The following is an 8,991-nucleotide window of genomic DNA, read 5'->3' on the forward strand; positions in this document are numbered from 1 at the left end:
CCATTATCAGGGAAGAGGCTCACACAGGATCCAAGGCCCTTCCAGATGTGTGATGACAATGACGGTGTGGGTGCAGTTACTACAATAGGTTCTGTCAAAGATCCATTCCCAGAGATTATGGGTCTGCCTGGGGGGTTGAGTAGATCTTTATGTACTTTAGGTAGCATATATAAGCATGGCAATGTAGAGTTAGAGGAAAAAAGGAAATTGCATTCTGCTTCATCAATCCAGGTATTATCTTTTGCTTCATTTAATATGTTATTCAGTTCGCTTTTCATAGCTTCTATAGGATTAGTTCTTAGTTTATTGTAGTATGTATGGTCTTCAAGTTGTCGATGTGCCTAAGTTATGTATTTTGTTTTTTGCCATACCACTACAGAACCTCCTTTATCGGCACATTTTACCACAATGTCTTCTCTTTTGGCTAAATCATCCAAAGCTGTCTTTTCTTTCTTAGTCAGGTTATGTTTAGTCGTTTTGCTTTTACTGTTGAACAGTTTCTCTATGTCATGATCTGTCTTTCTGCAAAACATCACAAGGGTAGGGTTATTACTGGGAGGGCAAAAATATGATTTAGGACGAAATGTACTGACATTAGAAGTTGTAGAACAAGCTGGTTTTTGATGATACCATGCCTTAAGGTGCATATTCCGATAGAAACAAAAGAGATCTATTTTTGTATTAAACAGATCAGATTGATGAGTCAGAGCAAAGGTGAGTCCTTTTGACAGAACTGAAAGGCAGTCATCTTTTTTTGGAGGATCAGCCATCCCAGCCACTAGAGATGAGCTGTATTCCCTTCTCTGTCTAATGATTATACATTACTTTACAGTGTCATTTATACTGTATATTCAAACTCAAAATTTCTTCAAAGTGACAGAGACACAATCCATTAGTCAACAACAAAGTTTTTGATTGTACGTGACTCGTACAACAGGTCTGGACCACTCATACATTTTGTTCGTACCTAAGAGAAAATTGTAAATACGAGAAAATTGGTGAATGTGGCAAGTTCTCTTAAATCGCTCGTACCACTGATTTAAGAACGATGCCCTTCATCATTTTCTGTCTGCACTCCTGCAGCACTCATCCTAGCCTATCCAGCTCTTCCAGAAAACTGCAGCCCACCTCATCTTCAAACCCTCTGCTGGCTGTCCGCATGGCCGATTGTATCGAATTCAAAAGCCTGGTGCCGGCATTCAAGGTTGCAATGGGATCTGCACTCCCACACCTTCAGGTTAGGCTGAGCGCTACACACCTGTGCTCTGCTCTGTGCTGCTTATCTCTCCCTTCACTGTGCTACTGTGGTTATCTCTCCGCTTGTCTCAAATCTTCTCCCTCCTGTCTCCCCGATGGTGAAATTACCTTCCCACTCCAGGCAGAAGAGTGGCTTCAATCCCCACCTTCCGTTGTCCGTTGTTCCGTTGTGAAAACTCATCTCGTCAAGGAATACCTTATCTCACCCTCTTCCCATTGAAGGTTTTCCCCTCTCTACCCACTGTACTTTAATAATCCCTTCTGTATCTCTGCTTGGCTCTTATTCTATTTATTTTCCAAGTAATTTCTCTTACTTGCCCCTGACCATGCCACATGGTTGCTTTAAGTGATATAAAAATTGACGCTTTCTCTACACTCATTGTAAGTCGCTCTGAACATGAGCAGCACCTGAATGCCTTGAATATAATGTAATGTAGTTAGATGCTGAAAAGTATTGCATGGGCAATATGAGCTTAATGAATAATAGTCAGTGACAACTGTGTTTAGTACAAAGTAGTACGCCAACTGTTTCATAGGCCTAGCAGTTAAGCATGGGGGATCTGCAAAGGCTGCACTTAATGCAACAGTTAATTTACAGTAATTTACAAAATAGGTGCACCTGTTGTTTAAATACCATGGACTGACCATGTGAACTGATTTGAAAAAAAAAAAGTGGAAAAAAAAGGTGTAGATGGAGGAAACACTAGGAGAAAAATAGGATATAAATAAGAATAGAGAAAATAAGGGTATAAAACAAGCAGTCGATAATAGCACCATCATTAGTACAAATATTTGAATGAAAAACAGGAATTTACAGCATCTATGGGGGTTGTGCAAAAAAAAAACAAAAACACAGCAATATAACATATCGAGTCACAACAACAAAAATCCCTTGCGATAAGTGAGACATGGATTGTGCCAAACGGACGTGGCTCTCCTCAGATGGTTTGCAAATGTTAAATATGCCTTTTTCAATTTCAAAATGTTGAATAAAAACGTGGATGGGAGGGTGAGGAGTGAATTAGGGGGCGTGTGATGAGTGTAGCACATAAATGACATCAGTCGGCGCGGAGTCGCGGTGGCATTGGACTAGGGTCCTTATAGGGTCTATAAGGATGGATCGAGGATGAATTTGTAACTTTATTATTGCTGTTGTTGATAGCACGGATGAACTCTTTGCTCAATTTATTTTTGCACCATTCTCTGTCCAACAGTCAACTCCTCACATCTCCGAGGTAAACAGCGTATCCGAAAAGTACGAAGGTAAGTCATCTTTATACCCCATGTCTTTATAATTTGCTCATTTTCTTGACCTGCGCCGGCAAAATGTACAGGCTGGGTGCAGGACCTTTTTCCACCTGCTGACTTTGCGTTTGCTTTTAACCGCTGTATGGATGTCAGTTTTTCAATGAAAGCAAACGGCATGGTTCAGTAGGCTACTAACAACTGACAACAGAAGCAGCTCCGGTAAAAGTTGACGCATTTCAACTTTTTCAGTATAATTAGGTGTCTCGAAGCTTTTTGTTGAACCAGTTAAAACACAGCTCTTCTTTTTCTTTTGGATAGAAAAACTAAACCGAGCGCTGATATTGACACAAACTATTCAACCACTCATAGTCATACTAGCCTGTTGTAAGCTAGTTCTTGCATTTGCCTGATATAATTTTTAGCGAAAAGGGTGGAGGTTTTTCCTTTTTTTTGGAAGTTAATATAAAACGTGGTGTTGTTGTGGAAGTTACCTTAAAAATATTAGATAGGTAACTGGCCGATAGTGTGCTCCTAGTCGCCTGATATGTCGATAGCAGCAATATGCCTAGAAAACATGCAGTATTTGAGTTTTAGTCATTTCGTGAATGACACTTTAAAATTTTCCAGTCATCTGATACATCGTGTCTAATATGAGAGTCAGTTCGGGAGAGAGAAATAAGGAGAGAAGATGGAGTAGATATAGAATTAATAGATCGAGCCAGTGGTGTAGTCTAGTTTATTGTAGTGGTTATACTGTGATGATTCCCTCCCAGCCTCGTACACACCCGTCCCGGAGCGACACCCCATAAGCGAGAAGTGGGTATACTCTTAATTAATGCCCCTTTTCTTTTTTTAAAGCGGCCCATCCAGCAAAGGATACACGCCCTGTGTTATAAACAGTGACATGTAAGATTACTCTGCATTTAGTTCACCCAAAAATGGGCCAGTAGGCTAGTATTTGCACATTGTCACTTAACTTCTGCTGCTTGACTTCAGGGAGTAAAGATCATTATCAAATGAACATTAGCCACAGAAGAGGTGCAGATTTTGCAATCAATACTGGCCCACAGACTATAGGGTGAGACAACTACCTAATTATGCATTTTGAGTGAACTATTCTGTGATGGAAATTCTGAAAATAAAGTCTATAAAACAAGTGTCTCAGTCACCTGTTTATTCAGCTTTCTGCGCAGAAAGGATCAGTTACAGAGCATACAAGATCTCGTGCAGACTGATAGAGTATTGGGTGAATCTGCCTTTTAAAGGAGGAATGTACGTGTCAAGGAGAGAAAGAGCAAGTGTTACATTTGGAGGCCTGCGCACCAGGCGTTGACCAAAGCCTGGTTACATGAATGCATAGTACTTTTCCATTACAATTCCTTATTCCTTAGTCCATCCACACATGAAAATTGGACAACTATTCTCTCACCTTGCAAGTAGTCTATGGGCCAGTAGTTTATTTTGTAAACTGTCTCTTGGAACAGCTGATTTGCAACAGATAGTGTAGGCCAGAGTGTGCCACCATCATAAATTTAACATTATTTGTCAAGGGGCAGTTTCCAAATATTACTCTGTTAATTTTGTTGACGAATAATTTTCGTCATAGTTTTCGTCAACGACATTTTTTCATTGATGAAAACGAGATAACTAAATAAAACATAATTTATGATAACAAAAACGAAATGTGTTGACAATTTCGTCAACGAATAAAAACGAGACGAAAATGATAGAGAGAGACGAGTTGGGAAGAGATCCAGACAGAAGTAGTCTCTTTGTACGGTCTGTCTCTCTCTCTCTCTCTCTCTCCCTCTCTCTCTCTCTCTCTCTCTCTCTCTCTCTCTCTCTGTCGCGCTCTCTCCCTCTCTCTCCAGCATAGACGCAAATTTGAAATCACGTCTTTTGCTCAGTGGGCTCTCTCTCTGTCGCGCTCTCTCTGTCGCGCTCTCTCTCTCTCGCTTTCTCTCGCTTTTTGCAGCACATTACTGAATGATGGGCATCAGAGGGGATTTAGAAGTGGGTATACGCAATGCCGACTGAAAAATAAGTAGGCTAAGTATACGCCGTATACCTGCGTATACCCTGCACTACACCACTGACCACCACACTCACTAACGCATACAGTACACGCATCCACACATAATTGAGAACATTCTGAAAGACTGGGTATGCGTTATCAACAATTTATTATAAGCACAAACACTCATTCATTACAGAATACAGATTATGAACTTGGCAGTGAGGACACAAACAGGAGGTGGTCCATATCTTCACAAGCACAATTACACACTTTAAAACAGTATGTTCACTTATCTTCCAAACCATCCCATACATAAATCTGATATATGACAAAATATGTAAACTACATATATAGTGTATATGTCCATGTATGTCTCACACATATATGTGTATAGATGTGATGTACATATAAGTCACCATATATACGCATATATATACTGGTACTCATATTAGGGATCCAAATATATAAAAATATGTAATGTTCTTATATGTAACATGTATGTAGCATCAAAATATGTCAGCAAGTTGATTTTTTGGCTGCCATTTTACAGTTTAAGGCTGTTCCAATTTGGCCTTGGGTTACCCCCTGGTGCTTCTGACATGAAAATACTGAGTGAAGTTTAGAAAGAAAGAAGAACACAGACATCAGTCAGTATCAGTCTTTCCTCCTGTCCTCTGTCCTCCTCCCTCTGCTGCTGATGTGATTCACTGCCTGCAGGTACCGCTGGTTTGTCTCAGCCTGTAAGTTTACAAGAATTTGCCAAATTTTAAGATATGTGGCAAACTAAGCTAAACAGATAGGCTACATACTTCGTAACAATTCGCTATTCAGCGTGTTGTGTATGGATGGGAGACTGTGGGCAAAGCAGTTGAAAATATCGGTTTTCTACATGTTTATGCTTGTTGAACAGGTGGTTTGATAAAGTACTCTTATTGGCTTTTCACTTGCGAAGGTTTTATTGCACTTACAGTAACGAACATAGTTGTCGTCAACTCGAGTAAAACGTTATCTTTCACTTCACCTGGTTCACTGTCTCCACCGCGGCCTCTCTGCTGCTGTCCGCTCTGTGTGTGTGTGTGTGTGTGTGTGTGTGTGTGTGTGTGGAGGAGCTGAGCCCCGCCCTCGGTCAAACACCGACACAGGGAGCAGAGGAGAGGACAGAGAGGAGAGGCTGCAGCAGCACCAATTCCCATTCGCTCACCACTAGCTCCAGTCAGCTGCTTGAAGCAGAGAAAGTGCACGTGGTTTGCATTCGTCGTGATTATTATGTACAATGTGAAATTTCAGTGGTGGCGTTCATCATTTAGCAGTGGTGCTGCGCCACCGTTGAAAGCATATAGGGGAAACACTGACATACTTGACAAGTTTTGAACTTTCTTGGCCTGACTGGTCAGGTGCCACACACAATACTGACCCCTCAAGTTGCTCTGGATCAGTGTCTCGATGTCGAACACGCCCAGCAGCAGAACCCTGGCCATTGACGTCCCGGTGGCAGCCTGGTTGGCTGCCCTCCAAACATTCCGGGGCACGACTACCCTGATCCTGGGAATATTTCTTCCTGTTAAAAAATCATATTAAAAAATATCCTTGATTAAGCCAAATAAGAAACTGTACACAAAAAATGGTCTCCCGCAGAGGAGGTTTCTCTAAGACATGAGGTGATAAGTAGCAAAAAAAAAAACACCTTCAGGTGAAAAGGAGCCACAGTAAAACAGTAATTTCTTGTCAAGTGTTCTACCCTAGTCAGTGGTCTAATAAATAAAATAGAGCTCACAGATTGCACAGATGAGGGGCTGTTCGGTAGAACCGCAGCACTGGCATTTCCTCCTTCCAAGCTCTGCAGCATTTGTTTTATGTTTGGGAGCTCTGCAAAGAGGGGAAAAAAGAATTACACATGTATTTCCTTGTGTGGCCTTCTCGGATGTTCTGCCTCCCCAGCAGGTGCTCCCTTCAAAACAGTCCCACCGTCAGCGTTGCACTGCTTCAGAATGGCGATGACGCAGTAAAAAGGCCAATAAATCGACATTTTCATTGGTTGCTTTTTCTGTGTTCTAATAATTTTTGTGAAATGTATATGGTGTAAATAATTTGAAGTTACCTTTTCATGACTGTCAAACAACAGCAAGATCATTAAAATGTTTTTCTTGAAGTCTCAAAATGCTAACCTGACTTGCCAGATGGTTTGTTACACAGAACCATCTGGGAAGTCATCCTTGGAAACTGTTTGGAAAAGGGCAGGCACTTTAAAAAAAATACTTGGCAGGTGATTGGATGAACCATCTGTCTATCACTGTCTATCATGGGCTAACTTCAACCAATCAGATCAACAAACCATATAAAACTCTTGCCGAAGCCGGTCGGGAGAAGAGCAAAAACATCTTTTCCATCCAGAAAAACCTTCAGTGCCGTTCTTTGCTCTTCTTTCAATTAAGAAATACTCTCGCTAGCCTACGCTACGATAGCCTCTTTAGGAGCCGCCATTGTTGTGAACGAACAGTTGCTTCTCGCTGTCGCCACACCTAAACCACACCCGTAGCTGCCCTCATAGGACGCTGATTGGTCCGCACCACTGTGGTACGGCCACAAACGCATAACTTGAAGCCTGGCAAGATGGATTCTCGTGTGATCGTGATCTCGCGAATCCAGCTGCCTTGCAAGGTAATCAAAATGCTAGCATGAACCCTCTCTTGAATGCAAGTTTGCACGGAAGTTTGCTAGCTTGTTAGCATTTTGTGACTTCCAGAAAATAAACATTTTAATGATGATGCAGGTCTTTGATAACTGTGAAAAGGTAACGTCACATTATTTACACCGTATACATTTCACATAAATTATCAGAATACAGAAAAAGCAGCCACAGAAAATGTTGATGTTGTACCGCATGTTGTGGGCGTGGCCTGTTTGAAACGTCACAGGGCCTGTTTCGAACACATTTTTGGGGGGCTTTGCCGTGGATAGGCTACATTCCATTCCAAATCCTGTCAATCTGCCGTACAAAGTGTGTGGACATTTCTGATACCTGAAATTCCCAGGTATCTAAACTGAGAGCTGGGGCACGGGAGTGCCTGTATACCCACAATGGAATAATAAGTACTCCCAGTGTAGTGACTAAAATTATGTATAGGGCTGATATAATTGTTACTTCCCAATCTGGTTCCCCCCATACACAGGTAAGTGTCCAGAATAAACAGGCAAAATATCACTGCACACGTTAAGAATCACAAATCGTATACAATTTCACACCAGGAATAATAGGTAGAGTAACACCGCAAGCACGTTATGCTATGAGCAAACAAAAGGGGGTACCTAAATTTATATAGAGCCTATAAATCCCAAATAATGAAGCTACAGCTCAAAGATTGCACAGTGCCTGTGAAAAATATTGCACAATGCCCAATTTAAATAAATACCAAAAAAAGAAAACAAGAAAGAAAACCAAATTTACAACAAAGGCCCGTTGCTCTAACCAACTCTTAATGTGGGAAAAACAGTGACAGTCAATATTGCACTTGAAGACAGTCCTATGAAAATAGACATGGCTACATTCAGGCATATTTTAGAAAACAGTGTTCTTCATAAAATCATCAACCCAATATGCCGTACCTTTAACTCATTTAGATTTCACCCAGACCAGCGGCATGCTAAATGTCATGACGACCAATACTAGAAGAGGAAAATAAAATACACTGAACATCATAGTTTGATAAACATAGTCACAGTTTGATCAAGGTACACTACTTACAATCATAATCCCCATTCAAGGGTTGCACCTTGCGTCTACAAGCAGATGACTGGAAGCTATGATAAAATAAAAAACACATTAATTATTTGACTGTGCATTTTACAACGGAGGCGATTCGATTTGTATGATATTGCAAGAGAGTTGGCCTACCGTGATTACAGCGTGCCTATACGGCGGCCAATCTTCCCTCAACTGCTGTTTTCTGTGCTCGCAAACGACTATTTGGCATCCCTCGTGCTGCGTCTACGTTCCACTGTACTTCCTTGTTCTGTGGACCAGCAGTAGAAAGAGGAAGAGCGCTAGCTTCCGTCATCCCTAAGTAATATTCCCTCACTCCCCAGGGTCCTAAAGGCATCCCTGTTACAATGGCCCCCATTTTGAAAGGTCACCGTCCCGGTGACAAATTACAGCCAGGGTCTAAACACTCTTTGAACTACTTGGTTGTTCGCAGTGGGGGGCACCTGTGAGTTTCTAGCTGAGGTAGCAAGGGTTTGATTTACTGACCTTGGAAGGTGAAAGGGATTAGTATGCTGCCCTGCTGTGCTTCTTTTAGGCCACCTTTGCACTATGTTAGGCTCCCCTGTTGCTACTGTATTTACATTGTTGCTGGGGCCGTTTTCCTGTTCACAATATAAAACGGGTGGTAGAGTGCCAGGGCTATGTGATTCTGTGCTCATGGTTTGACTAGCTGGCTCAGGGAAAGGGAGGGAGGGGGCCTGAACTCGCC

At 41.7% G+C, this 8,991-nt stretch overlaps 1 long non-coding RNA gene across 1 annotated transcript; it reads right to left on the minus strand.

Annotated features, from left to right (window-relative positions):
• Positions 1–4,744: 4,744 nt before the first annotated feature.
• LOC139658728 (uncharacterized) lies at positions 4,745–8,535 on the minus strand. The gene is made up of 5 exons (XR_011696214.1): positions 8,415–8,535; positions 8,265–8,320; positions 6,297–6,388; positions 5,937–6,080; positions 4,745–5,260 (listed from the first exon to the last, which is right to left on the minus strand). It is a non-coding gene; the product is annotated as an uncharacterized lncRNA (long non-coding RNA).
• Positions 8,536–8,991: the final 456 nt, after the last annotated feature.

The sequence above is a fragment of the Centroberyx affinis genome, unplaced genomic scaffold, assembly GCF_046629955.1.
Source record: "Centroberyx affinis isolate AG114_WGS23_722 - 3 ecotype Tasmania unplaced genomic scaffold, CSIRO-AGI_Caff_v1 ptg002955l_1, whole genome shotgun sequence".
Classification (NCBI taxonomy): Eukaryota; Metazoa; Chordata; class Actinopteri; order Beryciformes; family Berycidae; genus Centroberyx; species Centroberyx affinis.